At 43.0% G+C, this 23,168-nt stretch overlaps 1 protein-coding gene and 1 pseudogene across 1 annotated transcript in view; both read left to right on the top strand.

Annotated features, from left to right (window-relative positions):
* Positions 1 to 23,168, top strand: part of CACNA2D2 (calcium voltage-gated channel auxiliary subunit alpha2delta 2) — a 442,652-nt gene that overhangs the window by 16,705 nt on the left and 402,779 nt on the right. The window lies entirely within an intron of this gene.
* On the top strand, positions 21,239 to 22,267 carry LOC138166944 (NADH dehydrogenase [ubiquinone] 1 alpha subcomplex assembly factor 3 pseudogene; annotated as a pseudogene).

Genomic DNA, 23,168 nt, shown 5'->3' on the forward strand with positions numbered 1-23,168 from the left:
AACTAGTCAGTGGTCTGACTCTACATAGACAGCTGTTAAGGGTCAACTCCCACATCAATGATGAGTCCTTTCCTGTCTGTTAAAATATAATCTATTTCATTTTTAAAAGTATTATTTGGTACTTACTACCTCTAGTTTTCTTCTAATTCTTTTCTCAAAGAAAGTATTACTTATGCAAAAGTGCTAGACTTTTGTATGATTGATAAGTGTTCAGCCTCTTTCATTCCTTCTCAATATATCTCTCTTCATCTTCACTTCTCTTCCTTTTGAGTTGAATTCACCAGGTATCAAAAGTGTATGTTGATTAGATCTGGAGGCTCTTGTGTTTTTTGCAGAATATCTCTACTTCTTTGTCCTGTGCAACCAACATTGGTGTAGAAAGTGGCATTATTTTCATGGCAGTTTTTGTGCAGATACTGATTGTGGACACTGCAATACAAGACGGCCAAATACCCCATGAAATCATGTTTCTTGTTGCCTTTGGGTGTGAGATGAGCCAAATTCCGCCAGTTCTTCTCATTGCCTCCCCATGGATTGAATACCTGTGAGTCATTTTCCATTTAGCTGCCACTTCCTGCTTTCTTCTGGCTTGTAGCCAAAATGTCAAGATTGATAGGATAGAGCTCCTCCAACAGCATGTCCCCTTTTAGGTCTTTGGACAACGGTCTCACATTTTAGAGTGCCAACAGTCAAGTTAAGGTTTGTAGATGATGCTCTAAAAACTGTGATTCATAGCATCTCTTGTCTCCTTTTCTGCCACTCTGCTATCATCACTGCAGAAAGTTCTACTCTGATGCCTCATTCTGATATGGAGATATCCCTAGGCTCTAGAAAACCATGCCAGCAGAACTAAGCTCTGGCAGGTTCTGCCAGGCTGAAAAGACTTTGTATATGGCCTTGGCAATAGACTGAGTCTGCTTTCTGAGGACCAGCCTAGCTAAGCAAAGAGAGGCTCATCACCAGAAGGCTGGCCACTGGGTGATGGATTCTTTGGCAACAGTACCATGAAAAGCAATAAAAATTGTAAATGGTCATTGGTCCTGTGCAGCCCCCTTCTGTTCTACAATATTATTATTGCTGCTGCTGTTATTGTTGTTGTTAAGAGGTATAGTTTAGAAAGCTCTATCACTTGGCTTTCTTTTAAGTGTATTGGTCCACATGGTGCTAGAGTGTAAATTCACTAGCTGAAAACAGGTAGTAGGGAATGAGGAGGGGACTATTCCAATGGCAGTCGGGCAGGCTATCAGGGGAAACTGCTCCCTTCTTCCTGCCCTCCAAGGCATTGGTGATGAGTATCTTGGATGCTTGAATTTCTGGGTTCCAGGGAGGTTGCCCTTGATTTTGAATGGGCTGGGGTCTCTTCATTCATACCTTGTAAGTTTACAGTAATAATAGCTCTAGTTCCCATGGTGCTTAAAGGTTTGTAAAGTACTTTGGTCCTGACAACAACCTGATGAGCTGTAAATAGTCTGATTATTGCCATTTCACGAGAGGTGGAGTGATTTGGTCAAGGTCACACAACAGTAGCAGTGAAGGCAGTACTAATTACTAATATTTATTACCATTTCTGTACTGCTTTAAAAGAAGTTACAAAGTGCTTTCTTCCCAACAACTCTATGAGGAAGGTAGTGGGAGAAGAATTACCCTCATTTCACAGAAGAGGAAAGTAGGGTTCAGAATCAATCAATTAATAGGCATCTATTCAGTCCTACTATGTGTCAGGATAGCTAGATGCTAGAGACAAACATAAAATGAAACAGTCCCTGTCCTCAAGGAGCATGCTTTCTGCTGGAAGAAAATAAACACATATATAGGCAATTAAGTACAAAATACAGATAAGATAAATACAAAATTATTTCCAGGATATACATGTGAGGGTGAGGGTGAAGGCCTTTGGAAGGATATGGCATTTGAACAGAGCCTTGAAGGATCCAAGAGGAAGAAGGGATGAGGGAGTCATTGAAGCTTCTTGAGTAGGAGAGTTCCTTACTCACTTCTGTGTTTTAGCAATATTGGTTTGTCTGCATGTGGGAGGATGGAGTAGGTAAAGAAGAGATTAGGTCCAGGGAGACCCCAGATGAGAGGTGATGAGGGCTTGAATAAGAGCCAAGAGAGCAGATGGATACAAGAGATGATAAGGTCAAAGCAATAAGACTGAGCAACCATTTGGTTATGGGGGTGACATAGAGTGAAAAGTACAGGACAATGCCAAGGTTTGAATGTTATTGGAGGGCTAGTCAGAAATAAGACAGTTAGGAAAATATATGGGTTGGGGGTGGGAAAACGATTATGAGTTCATTTTTTGACAAGTTTGGTTTGAGGTGTCTGTAGGAGATCCAAGGGGAGATACCCAACAGACAGCCAGTTGGAGACATGAGACTAGTGTTCAGGATTAAGATGAATACTGGGTGTGTAGATCTGGGATCAATTTGCATAGAGACAATAGTTACATCTCCGGGAATATAAGAGCTGCCTCAAAATGCTCTGAAGCTTCTGAAGGTGTTAAGGAAAGGCTGGGGATCTTGAACCTCTCCTGGGCTTCCCTCTTTGCTTTGTGACAGGGGAAATGTGACTTGCCCAAGGTCACCCAAGAATGGCCAGATGATGCATGTAGAAAAGATCTAGGTATTTTGGGTGACTCAGTGTTATTAGCGGCATCCAACAGTCACTAGTGCCATTTTCCAAGATGTCATTCAGCCTAGTCCAGAGGGAGATGAGAGTCCCACTATTTTATACCCCGTGTGACCAGCCTGGAGACTGTATTCAGGGCTGGGGTCCACATTATAGGAAGGACATTGACAAAGTAGAGCAACCCAGAGTGCTAAGTATTTAAGTGTATAGAGATCGATCAAAAAGCATTTCACCTGTCAAAGAGAAGACTTTAAGGACACCTATGATGGCTGCCTTAGAGTATCTGAAGGACTGTTGTTGGAAGGAGAGAGAAAACTACTTTTGCTTGATTTTAGAAGGCAGAAAGTTGTGGATTTTTTTTTATCATTGATGCCCCGATGACTAGTATAGAGGATGTACTTAATATTTATTAAATTGAACCAGGAGTGGTAGAGTATGGGGTGAGAGGAGAGATACAGGGAAGCAGATTTTTAGCTAGAGGAACTTTTGAACTACAATTGTCCATCATGGAATAGATGAATGCCTTTTGAGGGTTCCCTGTGACTGCATACAAGATTAAAGAATTTAGAGCTAGAAGTGGTCTTAGAGACTCTAGCCCCAATCTCTTATTTATAGATGAGCAAAATAAAGACTGAGAAGTTAAATAAATTCTAAGTCTTGAATGGTTCTTTGTGAAGGATGCCCCCCAAAGGTGAGCATCACCATGTAGGTGACTTGCTCAGGGTCACATAGCTAGTAAGTGTTTGGGAGTGGATTTGAATTCAGGAAGATGAATCCTTCTGGGCTCCAGTCCCAGCTCTCTATCCACGGTGCCACCTATACATCTACTACTTAAATAGTAGAAAGGGCAAGGTTCAGATTTTGGATTTAGGGGGTCAGAAGACCTGAGTTTAAATGCTGGGTTAATTACTCCCTGTATGGCCTTAGGTAAATCACTTCCCAGAACCTCTTGTTTCCTGTAATATTAATGGGATTTAAGATCTCCTCACCCATTAATAGGCCTTAGTGGAGCACATTAAGGGAAGCTTGCTTAGGGGAGGCTTGCTTGTGGGAAGGCTTTCACACCTTTTGCTAATTTCTAATCAGGCACTGAGTCATGAGGGTTGTGATGCCTTCTGGCTTTAAGAAGTGTATATATACTCTGAGTTGGTGTTTTGCTTTGTAGTCTTGCTTATGAGAAAGATCTTGTGATTCCCTGGTTGAGATTCTGAGTGGCTGTATGTTCAGAGCTCCCCAACTGCTCAGATGTAAAGGCTCTCTCAATGCAGAGATGTATGCAAAGTGTAGAGTTGATTCAGGCAGTCATAGCCCTGTGTGTTGGTCTTTATTTCTCTGCTTATATTTTCTCTGAAGTTCAGGGTGCTGACTTTTCCCCTGCCTAGTGAATGTAATTTTAAAAAGATTGTTGACCCCTTAAACAGTATTTTTCCTAATAAAGCAAATCTAAGAACCTGTGCTAGTAGCCATCCTGGTTATGCCAGTGTGGTTACCACTACATTTCTCCATATGGAAAATAAGAGGGGCAGAATGGAAAATTTCTACAGTTCCTTTGAGCACCTTCGTGGTGTAAGGTATTATGTTCAGCACCAGGACTGCGGTGTGCAAACGAGACATAAACCCCCCTCTGGAAGAGCAGGCATTCTAAGGACACAAATAATTATGCTACCGGGGAGAATTAGAGAATTGCCAAGGACAGTTCCTGGCAAAATCCTGGGCAATATTGGGATTCCAGCAGCAGGATCAAGATTAGATCAGATGATCCCAGCCATCCCTCCCAAAGCAGAGAAGTTGCGATCTGTTCAGTAAGCAACCATTCATTAATGATGCACCTCATATGAGGTACTATGCTTCTTGCTAGGAATTGGAAGATAAGGAATGCCACACTCTCTGCCTTCAAGAGATTTTGCAATCTTTTGCAATATTGCAACTGCGATATTTTATTGCAAGGGCCATGACACGTCCACCAATAAGTGTGGTATAAGGTAGGTTGAGAGGGCAACAGAGAAGGCATCTGGCCAAAGTTCTCTAGGAAAATTTGAGGGGAGAGAGAATGAGGCAAAAAGTAGTGGGCACCTCCTGTGTACCCAGCACTGTGCTAGGTTGGGAATAGAAGTCGAGAGAATGAAACCTCATTATTTGCAAGGCACTTCTACTATAATGGGGAGAACACTCTTACTTAGAGGGATCAGGGAAGGCTGATCAAGTTGGGGCTTGAAGGAAGAAGACTTTGGAAAGGTGGAGGTGAGTAAGGATACACCCCAAGCGATAGGGCACAGCTTTCTCAGAGGTGGCAAAGGGTAAGACAAGATCAGGAACACATAGTCATCTCTTTGCCATAATACATTTGTCTAGTGGAACAGAGTTAAATAAGACTGGAAAGGTAGGTTGGAGACAGATTGTGGAAGGTCATAAATACCAGGTTGAAGAGTTGTTTTGTTTAATGCCAGCAGCAGTAAGGAGCCACTGAAGATTTTTTTTTAGCAGAAGAATGACATGGTTGACTCTATAAATTAGGAAGATTCATTTGGCAGCTATGTGAGGGATGCATTAGAGAGGAGGCTGTAGGGAGTGAGGCAAATTAGGAGGTTATTTTTTTTTTAGCTAGGCAAAAGATAATGAAGGATTTTTGAACTAGAGTGCTGGGGAGGAAGGGACTGATTTGAAAGGTGTTATTGAAGATAGAATTGACCAGACTTGGCAGCTGATTGGAATTGGAGGTGGGATTAGGGATGGGGAAGAGGGCAGAGTCAAAGATATCTCTAGGTTTCAAGCCAAGATGGGTAGGTTTATGGAGGGAGGATCATAGTATTATAGGTTCACAGCTGGAAGGATCCATATAGAGGAGGTTAAGTGGCCTTCCTGAAGGCACAGAGGAAGTAAGTAACAAGAGTTACTCACAAGAGCCCAGGTCCTCTGACTTCCCATCTGGTTATCTTCACACTATATTGCCATAATCAACCCAAATCTGGAGCTAAGAGGATAGGATTGTAGACTTTCAGCTGGAAGAGACATTGGAGGTCATTAAGTTCAACCCTTTCACTTTATTGGTGAGGAACCTGAGACCCAGAAATACTAACAGTCTTGTCTGAGATCCTACAGCCTTGCTGGCAGACCAAGATATTGAAACTAAAGGACTAGCAGGGATCCAGGAAGATGGGGGCCTAAAGCTAAAGGGAGAGAGTAAGGCTAGAGATGTAGGATTGAGAGGTATAATTGTGTATGTGGTTCAAAAAAAAAACACTGGACCTAGGGGCAAGGTTGACCTAATCCTGAATCTTCTCTCACACTTAAAACACTTAACTATAATCACAGCCAAGCCGTAGCTAGGTGGTGCAGTGAAAAGGCACTGGGCCTGGTGTCTGGAAGACCTGAGTTGAAATCAAGCCTCAGAAATTTACTATGTGTGTCACCTTGGGCAAGTCACCTAACCCTGTTTGCTTTAGTTTCCTCATTTGTAAAATGAGCTGAAGAAGGAAATTGCAAATTACTCCAAGTATGTTTGCCAAGAAAACCCCAATGGGGTCATGAAGAGTTGGACACAGCTGAACAACAGTGAGCCTGTTTTTTCACCTATAAGTGGGGATAAATACACATAGAACTTGCCAAGAGGGTTATCAAGATGAAATGAGAAAAGTGTTGGGATTCTTGCAGTAGGAGGGAGATGTCACTAGATTATCTTCATCATTGGGATCCGTCTGTGAAGAGACAACAAACACATTCCTGATTGTGTCGAGATAAGACAAGACAAGACATGGCGCCAGGCAGTCCTTCCAGCCCAGGGATGTAGAAGTGAGAGTCTAGGAAACAATGGTATCAGAGCTTCTAGACAGATATGAAGGTGTGTGTGTGGTGTGGTGTGGTGTGGTGTGATATGTGTATGTGTGTGTGGTGTGGTGTGTGTGCATGGTGTGTGTATCTCTGTGTGTATGGTGTGTGTGTGGTGTGGTATATGTGGTATGTGTGTGTGGTGTGGTGTGTGTGATATGTGTGTATCTGTGTGTATGGTGTGTGTGTGTGGTGTGTACGTGTGGTATGTGATGTGTGTGTGGAGTGGTATGTGTGGTGTGTGATGTGTGAATGGTGGGTGTGTGTCTGTGTATGATGTGTGTGTGATGTGGTGTGGTGTGCGTGGTGTGTGTGGTGTGTGTGTGTGTGTGTGTGTGTGTGTGTGTGTGTGTGTCCAGATTGGCTGAGAGTATGGATTTGGTTTGCAGATAGACCTACGTGATGGGGTCTTTCTATAGTAGGACAGAGTGCTAGACTTGGAAGTCAGGAAGACCTTGAGCAAATTATATGACCTCTTGGAGTCTCAGTTCCCTAAGAAAAGAGGAGCATTGGACTCTTCTGACAACCTCTGAGGTCTCTCCCGTCTCTAAATAGATGATCCTATAACCTCACTGAGTGAGATGCAAAGAACGGAGGGTCAGATCCTGGCTTCCCCTTCCCTACCTCCTTCCGCTTTCAGGCTGGGTTGGGTGTGAAGGAGCAGTGCAGGGGAGGACCCAGGGCAAGCATCGGGCCAAAGAGAGAGTTAGCCAGAGACAGGAGACAGACGTCAGGAGCACCAGTACATTCCTGTTGCCAAAGAAGGGCCCTGTTCTAGAGCAGAATGAAACAGCTGCTGAGTTGCTTTAGTCCGTGAGATTGCAACCCCGGGGGGATCTGGGCATGGAGAAAGGCACAAATGGGATTTCACTAGGGGACTTTGTATCTGTTCCTGGACACTGTTGAGTTGTTGTCTGTCCAGATAATGGAATATTTACTTGCTCTCTGTGTTTATGCATGCGTGTACATGTGTGCGGGCCTGTGGCAATGCGCACAAGAACAGCCAGTAGTTAGGGGCTTGAGAGGTAGACAAGGGTCTCATTCCTGCCTTTGTTCACATTTTCCCTACCCCTGGTGCCCTCTGGCTTCCTCTTCATTTCTCCAGATCCTGCCCAGCCTCCAATGCCCAGCACAAATCCCATTTCCCATAAAAAACCTTGGTTACTTACACCTTCCCCTCAGCCCTACAAACAAACCTCACACTGATCCTCTGATCTCTCATCCCTCAGATCCCCTACAGTTCTTGTTTGAGCCAAACCATAAAGACTTAGGTGGGACAAAATGCAGTGATTTCTCCTTTGAATTTTCTTTCTTTTAAACTCTTTCCTTCCCGAGATGGCCAGGACTCTGGTCTGCTCTGTGGCCCCACCCCCAAGACTGAAGAACCTGAAGGCACCTCTTAGGTTTGCTTCCCCTGGGGCCCTTCCAGACTGAACTCTCCCAGGGCAGACCCGGGGTTTGCTCCTTCTCTACCTCCCACAGGCTATCAGCCCCTTGAAGGTGTGACCCAGGGGTGCAGGCCTCCTTGGTCTCTCCAGATTAAAAGGCCTTTAAGTGCAAGGTCTGGAATGCTGCTGGTGCTGTTCCTTTGTTCCACCCAGACTGGGAGCTCCCTGAGGGCAGAACTTGGTCCCCTTGCAGGTGATTGTCGGAGAGGCACAAAGGGTTAATGAAGACCTGGGGAGAAGTGGCATTTCAGGAGTCAATGATGGTTTTATGATAAGCCCAGGCAACTTCAATGAAAGTTGTAGGAGAGGTCAGGGAAATTAATGAAGGGAGCACCCAGCCCTGGGATAACCAGCTGTTGTTCAAGTTGAGGACAGTCAGTCAGAGACTAGAAAGGACTTGGAGAGTTCATTTAGTCCAGCCTCTGTTTCATTCCAAAAATATTGAACTAAGCATCTCTATACCTCTCTGGGCCTCAATTTCCCCATTTGTAAAAATGAAAGGGTTGGACTAGATGGTATCTAGACCTAGGGAGGCAAAGATGAAAAATAACTTTACACTTTGCCTTAGAATCAGAGCCTCAGAGCCGGAAGGAATCCCAGAGGTCAGTTAGTCCAAGATGTGACTTAAAGAGTGATCTTTTTAGCTATATCCACCCCAAGTGGACAGGGAACCTCTGTTTCAAGATATGGGACAGGAAATTCACTATCTCCTTAGGGAGCAAATTCTGCCTGTGGACAACTGCAATTGCAAAGGAATGAGAAGGTTGGACTAGAGGATCTTCAAAGCCCTTCCAGATCTGGAATCTACAATCCTTTGAGTTCAGGGGACTCTCGGTATGAGAGTGGAGAAGACAAGATTGTAAATAGCTTCAATACCAGAGAATATGATAAGGGCACATGAGAAATCTAGGCAAAGCATCATAAGAAATTTGAAGAGGGAAAGGTCATTTTCACTTGGGGAGTGGCCAGTGTGTGTGTGTGTGGGGGGGGAGTATGTGCAGGAAGGGCTTCATGGAGGAGGTGATATGAGAGCTGAGCCTTGAAGGAAGGGTCTCTTCTACCCAGAACTATCTGTAGATCATTCAAGATGGGTAAGATTGTCCAGAAAGGTTGCAGATGCCTGGATTTGACATTTGTTTGCCTGAGACAGGGACCCAAGCTTTGCAAATCCCTTCCCATCTCAAGGATTCTGGAATCAGAATATTTCAATAGCAGCTTAGGCAGATGGAACTGACCTACCCAAGTAAGAGAGTAGAGACAGTTTGGGCATTAGGCGTCTCCCAAGAAGTCTTCTTGATGGCTCAGAAAAGTCCTGGTGCTTTGCTAGAATCTGAGAAGAGCAGGTGGGCCCTGTCTGTGACCCTGTCTTAATGGGCTCAGCCCTGAGAACTGACCCTGGGCAACTCTGGGGCCAGGCACCGACCTCAGCTGAAAGCTAAGCAGCCTGCCTTTAATTCTGGCTCGTTGCTCTCGCTCCCTTGGCACCCCAGATGTGGAATCTTGTTTCACGATCTGAGCAAGAAGCAGAGGGTAGTGTGTGTGTGTGTGTGTGTGTGTGTGTGTGTGTGAGAGAGAGAGTGTGTGAGTGTGTTGTGAGTGTGTGTGTGATGTGTGGTGTGTGTGTCTGTGTGGTGTGTGTGTCTTTGTGTGTGTCTGTGTGTATGTGTCTGTGTGTGAGTGTGTGTATGAGTGTGTGTGTAAGGGGGGAGTGAATGTGTTCCTATAAATTAGCACTTTCCCTTACATGAGCTTCATGTGTATTTAAGAAATAAATGACTTGGGTATTGATTATGCTTCAGCTGATTTATTTAAGTGAGTTCTTTGTCTCTTTTCCCTCTAAAGTGATGGAGCATTTCAGGCCAGGTTTCCTGAATTGCTTCACTTCAGCCGTCTTGCCTTAGTCTTTGGGCAGACTTCATTGATCTCTCCTAGGTCACAGAATTTATGGCTGGGAGGGACCTTGGAGATCTCCCACTCTGCTCTTTATCCCATGCCCCATTTTACAGATGAGGAAACTTGAGTCTGTTCCAACAAGAATTTTATGTGCAAGACACTCTGGAGAAACAGACAGGATTTTTAAAAGAAACACCCCAGGATCTGCCCTCAGCAAACATATTATACTCCAGAGAGGGAAAGGTTCTTGTCCAAGGTCACACAGGTGGTAAGTAGCAGACTTCTGCTTCAAACTCATATCTCTGCTGCCTCCCTACATATCCAGGCTAATCCCAGGAAAGGTCAGTATGAATGAATTGAAAGTTCAAATTATAGAATTCACACAAAAAACTGAATGGCCATTTATCTGGACCACTTGAGAGAGAATTCCTTTTCAGGACTGAGTAAAACTGGATAACCCCGAAGTCACCCCACCTCATCTCCCATCCTGCTGTCAGATCCATGACCTGCCTTAAACGAAGTTCTTGCCCAGTAGAGAAATATTTAGGGTAGCTGGTTTAATGAATAGATAAGAATGATTTATAGTTGGCACATCATTTGTTTTTATGTATTTCCAAAGTCCTTGAATGAGATAAAGACCAATGGCTATGTGGAGTATTAAGTGCTGTAGATCTTTCCCAACCAGATTATTATACATTTTGATTCTGGAGGAACCAGATTATTCCCTATATTTATCTGCAGTTTAACCTTGGAATGAGTTGGGCAGGGTGAGATTTAATGCCTTGAAAATAATAGTAATTGCAAGTGTCTATGGTACTTAACGTTTACAAAGTCTTTTCTTCATAACAACTTCATGAGACAGGAAACACAAGTATTATTGTCCTTGTTTTACCCATGAGGAAACTAGGCTAGGTGACGTAATGAATAGAGCACTGGCTATGGTGTCAGGAGGACCTGAGTTCAAATCTGGTTTCAGACACTTGACACACTTACTAGCCATATGACCTTGGACAAATCATTTAACCCAAATTTCCCTCCAAAAAGCAAAAAAAAAAAAAAAGTGAAGGGTTTTCTTACTTGAGGTCTTTGGGCTTGAACCTGGTGCTCCTGCATCAGACTCCCATTCCCTCAGGCTCCCCAAATCAAAAGTCAGGTGACCTGCATTGCTGTTGTCCAAGCTCTACCATGAATTCTCTGGGTGATCTTTGTTACTTCTCCACTTAGTTTCTGGATGTCTCAGGAAGAGGTAATAGTTGTTGCCCTGCCTTCCTCACAAAGGAGGATCAAAGGAGGTAAAGAATGGGGAAGGGCCTGGCAAATACTGAAGTGATAACATATAGTTCTTGATGGTTTCCAAAGCTTTTTCAAGCAGCGTGACAGAGAAGGTAAAAAACTCTTGGAATCAGAAACATGACTTCAGATCTGATGATTACTAGCTATGTGACCATGAGTGGATTACTTAACCTCTCTGAGCCTCAGTTTCCTCATCTGTAATATGGGGGATAATAATGCCTTTGAAACCTCAACTTCCAGCCAAATCTGGCACATTTTGCAGGGCATAGACATGACTTCTAATTGGTAGAGAGAACACTAAGGCAACACTGTGGACCAGGGTAAGAAGCAAGAACTTTTGGGGAGGAGACGTATTCTTTGAGAGAGACCTGTGAAGCTGCAGACATTCTTTGGGACCAACTCCTAAAGTGGGGAAGAGAGAGAGAGACTCTGGAAGATTAAGACATGAAGCCTTCTCTTCAGCATGCCCCTGATTCCCAACGTATGCCCCTCAAGACTTTACCCCTTTGGGTGAGAACAGGGTCCTCTGTTTAAGCTGAGAGGTTTCACTCTCATCTAGAAAGTAAATTCTCTCTTGTATATTTTGGGTTATATTCTAGTCTCTAGAACTTGTCCAGTTTTCATTTGCTTGGATTGATGGGTTTGCTCATATTTGTCATGATGTTTTGTGTAACCAGCATTTGGTGGGACAGGGCCAAGCTGGTGTGTGTGAGCTTGGGATGACCACCCAGCACCCCAGTCCTAAAGTTAAGGACTAGGGACCAGAAGAAAGGGCTTTTGTTTTGAACCCTTAAATCATAGCACCAGACTGCATATGGCCAGGTGGGGGTGTGCAGGAATAGATGTATAATTACATAATAATTACACATTATTTATAATCAAATCATTCAAAGCCAGTTGTTATTCAGTCATGTCTAACTCTTTGTGACTTTGAGTTTTTCTTGGCAAAGATATTGGAGTAGTTTGCCATTTCCTTTTCTAGTAGATTAAGACAAACAGAAGTTAAGTGACCGAGACTGGATTTGAACTCAGATCTTCCCAATTCCAGGCCAGTGCTCTATCCATTTTGCCACCTCACTGCCTCCAAGGCAAGCAAAGGTTAAGTGACTTGCCCAGAGTCACATAGCTAGTGAGTATCTGAGGCTAGATTTGAACTTGGGTCTTCTTAACTCCAGGCCCAGTGTTTTATCCACTGAGCCACCTAACTTCCTCTAATCCAGTATTGGAGACTAGGAAGACTCTAAAAGACAGGGAAAAAAGCACCCAGCCAGGACCCTGCTTCTGCTACCTTCAAGGCAGTGATCAAATGTCCCTTGGGAAGGAATGGGTCAGATTCCAAAGACCTCTGTTCTTGCTGCCCTCAAGCAATTTTAGATGATTTTAGATAATCCATATGAACATTCATTTTTACATGGGTACATACACACAATCTGACACCACTAGTACCTACCTTGCAGGTTTGTCATAAGATGCAAATGAATATGTACAAGCTTTAGAACACTAGATAGCCAGTTGTTATTTTCATAAATGACCACATTTGATCCTTACAATAATTTTGAAAAGGAGATAATATCCTCGAGTAGAAGCAATATTATACTCCTTTAACAGATGAGGAAGTGAAGACCCAAAGAAACTAAGCGACTTGCACAAAGTCCCACAATGATTCAAATTCTAATTCTCTCACAGGTAGTCATTTTCCCTCTCTGGTCTTCAGTTTGTTTTTTGTTTCAACCATGTCCACAAATGTATGCTCCATTCTACACCTGTAGTCCACCATCTGCCTCTCTGACTAAAGAAAGAAGTCTGTTTCCCCCTCTATCCTCACTCATCATCAAAGGGTAAACACTGTATTGATCAGAGTTCTGTAATGTTTCCCTGCTATTTTCTTTTATATTATGGAGGTTATTGTGTGTGTCATTCTCCTAGTTCTATGTTTTTTACTCTGCATCGGTTCATATAGATCTTTCCAAGTTTCTCAGAATTCTTCATGTTTATCTTCTTGGGGTTCATACTAATCATTACATTCACATGCCGTTCAACCATTCCACAAACTTTTGACCCACCTTCCTTCTACTACTTTTTTTTACACTGAAAAGTTGACCTTCATTTTTTTTCAGGTTTAAAATAAAGAAAGTCAAGGTAGAAGACCTGTGAAAGCTCTCCTGACTCTAAAATCCTCTGGTCCTAAAAGATGAAAAGTCAAGCCAGGTGCTCTCCCTCCAAGGCCTAGTGATCTTTCCTCTACCTACACCCACTCCCTGTCACCCTACTGTCACGCTCCACCAGGGCTAAGCATTGAGTGTCAGGAACAGTAGCTCCTTCCATGGAAAACCATCTTATAATTGGGCGCATGCCTCAAAGTCTCTGACCCAGTCACTAGAAAATAGTTGTGCCTTCAGAGTTGGTCTAGAGGTGGGTTTATCTTTGCCCTGGACGTGACAAAGTTGATCTCCCCTAGATCTTTCATAACATTAGAGAGAAAGAGAGCAGGTTAAAGGAAACAGCCTTTAATTATTCAAACCCTGTGAGTTAGAGACTGGCCCCACATGGGCCTAGGGGGGCGGGGTGAGTCCCTAGGTGTACATTGCAATTCTCCTTTGCTCTTTCACTATTTCTGTCCTTACAGGCATCCTTACTTGTAAGACAGGCTACATCTGTGCAGTTAACTGAGTGTCATTCATAGGATTTGAATAATTTCTTTCAATTAAAAAAAAAGCTCTTTTCTAATTCACCAGTTCTTTTCTTACTAAAGACAGACTTTGACCTGGGAAATCAGAGAGCTTTACCCAATTTAATATCTGCTTCTTTTCAGGCTTTTTTTTTTTTTTTTACCAGGTTATCATCGATATTGGTCCACTTACCTGCAGCTACTCCCCAGTCTCTCTCCTAGGACCTCCTGTCTTCTCTCTCTATTCTCTTACTGGGAGCTCTCCTCAGCTCCCATCAGTTTAAACTCCTTGAGAGGACAGTTTATCTCCATGTTTTTATTTGTATCCTTAGCATTTAACACATCGCCTGGCACAAAGTAGGAGCTTAATCAGTGTTTGTTAATGAATTAATCGCTCTACTCTGATGACTCCGAGATCTATATAGTCTCTCTCTCAATCTCTCTCTCTCTCTCTCTCTCTCTCTCTCTCTCTCTCTCTCTCTCTCTCTCTGTCTGTCTTTCTCTGTCTCTCTCTCTGTCTCCTGAGCCTTGTTCTGTCTCACTAACTCCCTATTAGACATTTCAAACTGCATGACATCTAAAACTCAACATGTCCATCACTCATTTAATTCTCTTTTCCCATATACCCACTCCTCTTCTGAACTTTCCTCTATCTGTCAAGGCGACATCATCCTATCATCCTTCCTGTTACCTGGCTGCCAGCCTCAGTGTCTTCCTCACTGTTACCCATCACACATAGCTAATTGGTCACCAAATCTTGGTGTTTCTACCACCATAAAATCTATTCCTTCTCTCTCCTCTTATGGCCACCACTTGAGTTCAGACACTCTACACTTTCTGCTTGGACTGTTACAATGGCCTCTGTTTGGTCTCCCTGCCTCAAGTTTGTCCCCTCTCAGATTCTTACTTCCTACAGCTGCTAAAGGGATTCTCCTAAACTTTAGATCTGACCATATGAATACTCAGTAAACACTGGTGGCTTTCTAATGCCTCTAGGGTAAAATATAAACTCCATTTTTTGGCATTTAAAATGCTTCACAACATGATTCCAAGCTATATGTACAACCATAATATGTGTGTATATAATATATACACATAAAATATATCCTCACATATACACATATATGTATTTGCATGTATGTATGTGTGTACATGTCACTCCCCTTCCTACACTCTTCAGTCCAGTTAAACTGGCCTTCTTGCTATCTTTCACACACAACACTCCATCTCCCATCTCCTTGCCTTTGCAGTGACTGTGCCCCATGCCTGGAATACCCTCCCTCTTCATTTCCATTTTGCAGAATCTTTTGTTTCCTTCTAGTCCCAGATCAAGTACCGCTTTTAAGATGAAGCCTTTCCTGATTTCTTCAGTTGCTAGGGCTCCCCACCCCCCCATTACATTGTATTTCTTTTGTATATATTGTCTATACCTGTATGTGTGTGTATGTTGTCTTCCCCAATAAAATTTAAGCTCCCTCCTCACCACCTGAGGGCAGGGAGTGTTTAATTTTTGTCTTTGTATCTGTAGAGCCTAACACAATGCCTGGCCTATAGTAGGCATTTAATAAATAGTTGTTGTTGTTGTGATTTTCCAATTACTTTGCAAAGTCATGTAGTGAGAAAGAACATTCAATTTGGAGTCAGAGGACTTTGGTTCTTATCCCAGTTGTAAAGTAGCCACTCACCTCCACGACTTTAAATAGCCCCCTTTCTCTTCATTGGGCCTCACTTTCCTGATCTATCAAATGAGGGTGTTAGAAGAGATCACCTCAAAGGGCCTTTCCACTCCAAATCTTATGATCCTATAAAATGGAGTCCCCCAAGCTCTTTTCCCACTTCCTGTTGTGTATTCCTATTTGAGATTCCTGGTTCCAAAGAAAGAAAGATAATGTAGGATAGTAGAGAGTACATTGAGGTCAGGAGTCAAAGACTTGGTTGTCATCCCAGCCCCTCTAACTATGTGCCACCTTGAGAGATTTTTAGTATTGTCATGGGATTTAGAGCAGAAAAGACCCTGGAGGTCATCTAGTGTAACAATTCCTTTTATAGATGAGGAAACTGAGGCTTTGGTAGGACAAGGAACTTGCCTAAGATGAAAGAAAACTGAATTTGCAATTCATGTCCAGACTCCAAACACAAGATTCTGTTACACCTAACTGCCTCTCTCTGTAGGAAAGTACAGGGATTTCAATACATGGTTTTTTAAAATAACATTTTATTGATGTCTTCTGTTTTTACATCATCTACATGTCTCCCAGTATATCTCTGCCTCCCTCTCCCATCAATACGTGTTTGAATTGAGTTGAATCAGTTAGCCATCTGGTGTTGCCCAGTCTTTTCAGTTGTGTCCAACTCCTCATGACCTCGTTTCTTAGCATAGACGATGAAGTGACTTTCCATTTCCTTCTCAAACTCATTTTATAGATGAGGAAACTGAGGCAAACAGGGTTAAAGGACTCACCCAAGATGACACAGCTAGTGTCTGTGACCAGATCTGAACTCCAGAAGAGGAGTCTTCCTGACTCCAGGGCCCTGGCACTCTGCACTACACCACCTGGCTGCCCCTAGCTACAGTATATACCAGTCTGCTCCGTATTATATTATTGGTCATATATTGTGCAGGTCTTATCATCCCCTCTCTGGGCTTCATTTTCATTATCTATAAAATAGGGAGAATAATCCTTGCCCTGCCTACCTTACAAAGTTGTTTTGAGGACTGAGTGGATTTATGAATGTGAAACTGAGTGAGTAGGGGCACAGCAGAGGGAAAGATAGTTAAAGGTGGAGATGGCATTGTTATTTTGTCTGGACCTGTAACTTCATCAACAACTCTCTAAGATGACATAAATATAATCATTTCATGGGATCACAGCCTTAAACTACTGAGGACTTTAGAATTCATTTAATTAAACCCTCCATTTACTGATAAGTAAGAAATATAGGATCCAGAAAAGATAAGAAACTTGACAAAAGTCACACAAGGAGTAAGTTTGGGGGTCATAATTCGCACTCAAGTCTTTTTACTCCAAACAATAATAGAAAAAGAAAATCTCTGTGGGTACTCCATCCCCAGGCAGATGGAAGCTCTGTTAACCTTGGTGGTTGACTTTCAAGCCTATGAAAATGATAATACAGGAATGAAATTTAGGGGAGAAGATGAATATAAGTAGAAGGCAGAGATTAGACCCACATAAAGAAGACCTTGATTTACTCTATAACTCTGCTCCTGAAGTGCATAGACCTATCCCCCCCTTACAAAATTGTCTGTGTAAATTAGATTTTGTAAATGAATCCTCTTTCTCTAGAGACTAAAATGGTAATTCTAGAGATGATTGGTTTTATTTTCTGATCGATCTTCAATTGGTGGTTCCCCTAATGCTTTATCTTTGTTTGTTTTCTCCCTCCAAAATTAATGATCTATAAACAAATGCTTAAATGCACTAGTAGAGTATTGAGGTGAGTTTTTTCTTAATTTGAATAATCCTCACCTAATTTAACCATCAGTCAGTCAACTATTTTACTGAGGATATACTCTAAAGAGGATAATCAATAACCTTTGACAACCCTAGTCTATAACACAGAATTCTATAAAGTTGTTTACTATGCTATGGGGAATACAGAACAGGTATAAGTCTCACTCCCTGCCCTTCTGGAGCCCCCAGTCCCCTGGAGAGTTAAGAATCATACATGAGACATTAGAGAGAACAGCAACAGACAAAAAAAAGTGCCTATTTAAGTACTTGATTGGTGCATGTTCTAAATGCTTTTGGAGTTTCTGTGAGGAGGGAGATCCGTGTGGTTTGGAATAATGAGGGGTGTCATTCTGGAAGAGGTGAGATAAGAACTGATTTTCAAAAGATGGGCTGAGTTTGAATAGAGGGGAAAGGAAGAGATACCATTATCTGTTTGGTAAGTTCACATTTCTTCTAGTGGGACATTTTGTGATGTATGTTCTTAGGTGGGATATTTCTGTAATCTGCTTCACATTTGTCACAGAATTGTAGAGTTGGAAGTGACCTCAGAGGCAGATGGTTTAGAGATGGAAGAGACTTTACAAATAATTTAGTCCAATTTCCTCATTTTATAGATGAAGAGGCTGAGGTTTAGAGGTCTGGATTTTTGTCAAGGTCGTGCTATAACTGAGCAGATCCTCTGACTTCCACGGTGCCTTTTCCTTCCATCAAGCTGGCCACATACTGGAAGCGGAACCCTTTCTCCAGCATTCTTGATAAGAAGTCATTCATCCTTTGCTAGAAGACCCTTGGTGATAGTGACCTCATTACCTCACAAAGCAGCCACCATCCCTTTTTGGACAGCTCTGATTGTTAGGAAGCTATAGCCTAACAATGGTCCATGTCTTTGTAGAAGGAATTTGGCCCTCTTGGCAGGCAAGGAATCATACCCAGCTTAGTTGTGCATCTTTCACATGTGGGGAGACCACCATGCATTCCACCAGTCCAACTCAATAAATATCCCTAGCTTTAAAGGTTACTGGCACATTTGCTCAGCTTTCTCCACTCTCCCTTCTCCATGGATTCCTTGGTGCCACGGCAGGCAGGGCCATTTCTCTTCCAGATCTCCTTTTTGTGTTCCCTTCCCTATCTTCAGACTTCTTGTGTGAGGGGCCAGGCCACAGGCAAAGAATTTCTGAGCAATCCTGGCAAACTACCCCCCCCCCAAATAGGACTGGCATTAAATGCATGCCAGACTAACAGCTATCACAGACCCAATGGAGGGACTCTGCATGGTCACAGGACAGATATTCACCTCCTCCAGATTCTACCCTTCAAGACTAGCACATTTGTGGCCTTTGAAATGAGAATTCCCATTTCTTTAGAATTCTAGGCTTACAGGGCAGTTTCTTCACAGGTACATAAAGCATGGGTTGTTATCTTTTAATAACCACAGAAGGTGAGGCACAGAGAGGGAAAGTGGCATGCTTGAGGTCACACAGTAAATATCAGAGCCAGGACCTGAACCTAGTTTCTTGTCAAGAGGCCCACCATGCTGCACTTTTATACTTGTGGTTTTTAGAGGCGATGAACTTGAATGAATACGGAGTATATAAGTTTTGTTCTCCCAAGGAGCCAATAGTTCACATTTATGGTTACAAAATGCTTTCATGTAGGAATAACCCAGGATTTAGACCTGGAAGAGATGTTAGAGACCATCAGATTCAACCCCCTTATTTTATAAATGATACAATTGAGGCCCAAAGATGGAAAGGACCTTGTCTAGGTCCCACATAGAGTAAGTGGCAGAGGCAGATCCTTTAACCCCAAGTCCAGCATTCTCCCTATGATTCCATGCTGCCCTTTTCATTGTCTCATGTGATCCTTACAATAAATACTTTTTGAGGAGGTAGCTAGGGTATTATTTATCCCCGTTTTACAGATGAGGGGTAAAAAAGAGTTTATGCAGCTTTCCACATAATTTGGTCACATAGCAGGCAAAGGGGAAGGATGAAATTCATTCAGCAACACTTCTTAAGCACCTGCCATGTGAAAGGCACTGTGCTAAGTGCCAGGGATACAAAGAGGCAAAAAACAGTCCTTGTCTTCAAGGAGCCTTCAGTCTAATGAGAGATCCAACGTGCAAACACATCCATACAAAACCAACTACATACAGGATGAATAGGAAATAATTAAAAGAGGAAAAGTGCTGGAATGAAGAGGGGTTAAGGGAAGGCTTCCAGGTCTCCTGAATCCAGGTATATTTCTCTTTCTATCCCACTTCAGGAATCCTTAGAGGCATTTGTGATATTTATCTGCTCAGGAGAGATTTGGTGCAATGCTTACTAGAAGCAGAGGGATGAACTTTATGACCTTTGGAAAGCTTGTAAAGAAATGGTATGGGGAAAGGGTGACTTTCAGTTCAGTTCAACAAATATCAATTAAAAATTTGTTGTTGGGAGAGTTAAAGAGACAATGTGGCACAGTGAACATGGAGAACTAGTCTTGAAGCTAGGAAGATCTGGGTTCGAATATTGCCCTTGACATACTGGTTGTGTGATATGGGCATAAAACTTAATCTCTCAATGCTCTGAGCAACCCTCTAAGACTCTAAGTTACAGAGAAATGCCAGCTTACATCATTAGCAGGAGTTAACTTGCCCCAAAATTCATACACCAATGAAATCATAGATCCAACCCCTCTAAAAAGAGTACTTTGCCCAGGGCCAGGGTGAGATACAAAGTTTACTAATAAACACATTTGTAATAATTTACATTTGTGGAGTTTAAAACTTTTGAAGCCCCAAGAAATAGGTAGTACATAGAGAATTGTTACCTCCCTCCCTTTTACAGATCAAGAAACTGAGTCTCAGGTGAAAGAACTTGTTCATACTCGTAGGAAATATCTGAGCTAAGATTTGAACCCAGGTTCCCTGAAGCATGTCTAGCTATCCTTCTACCACCCCATGCTGCTATCATGTACTTTAGTTGTCCTTCACTCTTTAGTCTGTAGTATCCCTGCACCTCTGGTATAATTGGAGCTGGGGTGTAGTGGCCACTTTGTTTCTGCTGCCCCCCATTCCTGGCTGGGATTTTCCTTCCAGGACGGTTTCAGGCTGAGGGGATGACTAAGTGGAATTCGCCAAGATGTTGCATATTATACATTCCAATCCACATACATTGTATAAATAAAATATATGCTGCATAAATCTCTTCATCTTCAGTGTGTGTGCACATTGCGGGCTGGAAGAGCTACTTAATAACGAGCCTGCATGAACCAGCACTTGTAGTAATGGTGTTATTTGTTACTAGTGTATTTTTACGGTCACCAAATGTGCTGTGGCGTGTCTCTCCCAGAACAGAGCAGGCGTTTGCTCAAATTGGGGTTTGTCTGTCATGAGAGCCGCTCTTAGCAGCTGCTGACTCAGAATAGGCGCTGTGTGTGTGTGTGTGTGTGTGTGATGCGAGCCTTAAAAGAACCCTTTGGGCAAACCATTGGGAGGCAGATATTGGGTGTGATCCAAAGCCCAGTGGGGAAAAAAGAGCAAACAATTTGAAGAGGAGCTGAGTTCAAATGCTAATTTTGGTGCTTATTATCTGTGTGATACTTTGTGCTGCCTATTACCATGGGCCGCTACATGATGCAGTGGATAGAACACCAGGCCTGGAGTCAGGAAGACTCATCTTCCTGAGTTCAAATGTGGCCTCAGATACTTACTAGCTATATGACCCTGGGTAAGTCCCTTAACCCTGTTTCCCTCAGTTCCCTCATCTGTAAAATGAGCTGGAGAAGGAAATGGCAAATCACTCCATTATTTCTGCCAAGAAAACCCCAAATGGGGTCACTTAGAGTTAGACGTGACTGAAAACGATTAAACATCAACAACCTTTTTTAGTCACTCAGACTCTGACTTTCTTTTAGTCTTCTTAGTCTTTTCCTCTGTAATATGGTAGAATCTCTGGAGTTTCCTTCCAGCCATTCTAACCTTTGGAGTTCAGTATCAGCCTTAGCTCTAACTCCCAATCTGTTGACTGGAAAGGCAGCAAACTAAGTGGAAATTCAAACTCAATAGACATTTATTAGGTGCTTACATTGTCCTGAACACTGCAGAGACAGCAGGGGATTTGGGCTGAGAAGCCCTGGATTCATACTTCAGGCCTGATATTCTCTACATAACCTTGTGTGGGACTCGAGCTCCTCATCTGTAAACTTAAAGTGTTGACCTAGATCTTGAAAGACCCTTCTAAGTCTATCTATTATAATCTCGTGATGGTAATTATTGAGGAGTCACAGCCTTGGACTTGTGTGGACTTGAGCAAGTCAACCAACCTTGCTGGTCCTCTGTTTTCTTCATCTGCAAAACAGGGATGATAATCATACCACCTACCTCACAAAGGTGTGACAAAAGTGATCTGCAGGCCCTCCTGGCGCAGGCGCCGGTGAATCCCGACTCGGGGCTTGTCCACGCGCCAATGGCCGCCTTCACAACTGCCGCGCTCCAGAGACTGACGCGCTCCGTGCCCGTGCTGAGACTGACTTTGGGGTGGCTGCCATGAAGAAGCCACCACTTGATCCCGGTGAATGATGAGCTATTCCAGAGGACCACCATTACCTTGCTGGAGAAAGATTCACCGCACATTTTGTACATAGATACCTACAGCCTCCGGGGCTTTACTGACAATGGCAACCGCATGGTGGGGCCCTGCACATTGGTCCCCCACTGTGTCATGCAGTGGAATGTGGGGAGTCATCAGGACATCACAGAAGAGAGCTTCTTCCTTTTCTGGATGTTAGAGCCTCAAATCAAAATTGTGATGGTGGGCACTGGAGACCGCATGGAAAAGCTATAGCCAGAGATTTTCAAGGCTTTGAGAACGCGTGGAATTGCTGTCGAAGTCCAGGATATGCCCAATGCCTGTGCTACGTTCAACTTCCTGTGCAATGAGGGTTGGGTGGCTGGTGCCGCCCTAATTCCTCCACCTGGAAGCTCACCTCCGGCTCTAGCTCCATCTTCCCATGTAGAATAAACTATTCCTAATCTCTCAAAAAAAAAAAAAGGTGTGACAAAAGCACTTTGTAAACCTTAAAACTACATGGAAATGAGAGATGCTTTTCTCATTGCCCTATTTCATCTGGCACAACTGACATTTTGGGAGAGCCAAGGTCATAGTTACTTCCCTGCTCTAGCACCACTGGTGAGTGAAGATTAAAATTTTCTGCAGCTTCAGCTCTCCTCAGGTCATCCCAGGGTTGCCTATAGGTTGGCTACTAAGGGACATTAGATAGTCAGGTGGGGTGAGGAAGAGATGGTGGGAAGTGTTAATTCTCCAAAGAAGGCCCCCTTTCCATTCCTCTGAATGATCTTGACCAGCCTCAATGGCAGTAGAGGGGTGGAAAAGTAGAAGTTGACCTTCAAATGGGAAAACTTCTCCTCTGTCAAGGTTACTGATGCTGATGAGGGTGATGAGAACAACAGTGTCAGAGGAGGGGAGCGTGGTGTCCAAATATCTGTGGTTTAATAGGCACCTATAAGATTATGTGGGGGCCCTGAAGTGGAATGTGCTAGTTAAAAGAGCAGAGAGGAACCAATTTTAATTGAAATATCTCATGTTTAATTTTACTTTTTATTGACATATTTTGTTTTTATATTATCTTCAAATCCAAATATATCTCTTTCCCTCTCCTACTCGTCAAGTCACCCCTGTTACAAAGAATAAAAAAAGAAAGGAGTAGGGGGAGCAATTTGGCAAAACTCAACACATATCAACTTAATCTGGCACTATATGCAGTGTTCCATGCCCATAATCCCCTGCCTCTGCAAAAAAGGGAAGGTGTTTATCACAATATTTAGAGCTGTAAAGGACCTTAGTCATTATCCAGTTTCCTGATTCCTGTGAACTTCTCGGGGTCTGTGTAAGAGGTGCCCAAATTCATATCATCACCACCATCGCCATCATC

This window comes from Petaurus breviceps, unplaced genomic scaffold (genome assembly GCF_028583685.1).
Source record: "Petaurus breviceps papuanus isolate PSGF00001 unplaced genomic scaffold, PetGlider_PUasm1.0 227, whole genome shotgun sequence".
Classification (NCBI taxonomy): domain Eukaryota; kingdom Metazoa; phylum Chordata; class Mammalia; order Diprotodontia; family Petauridae; genus Petaurus; species Petaurus breviceps.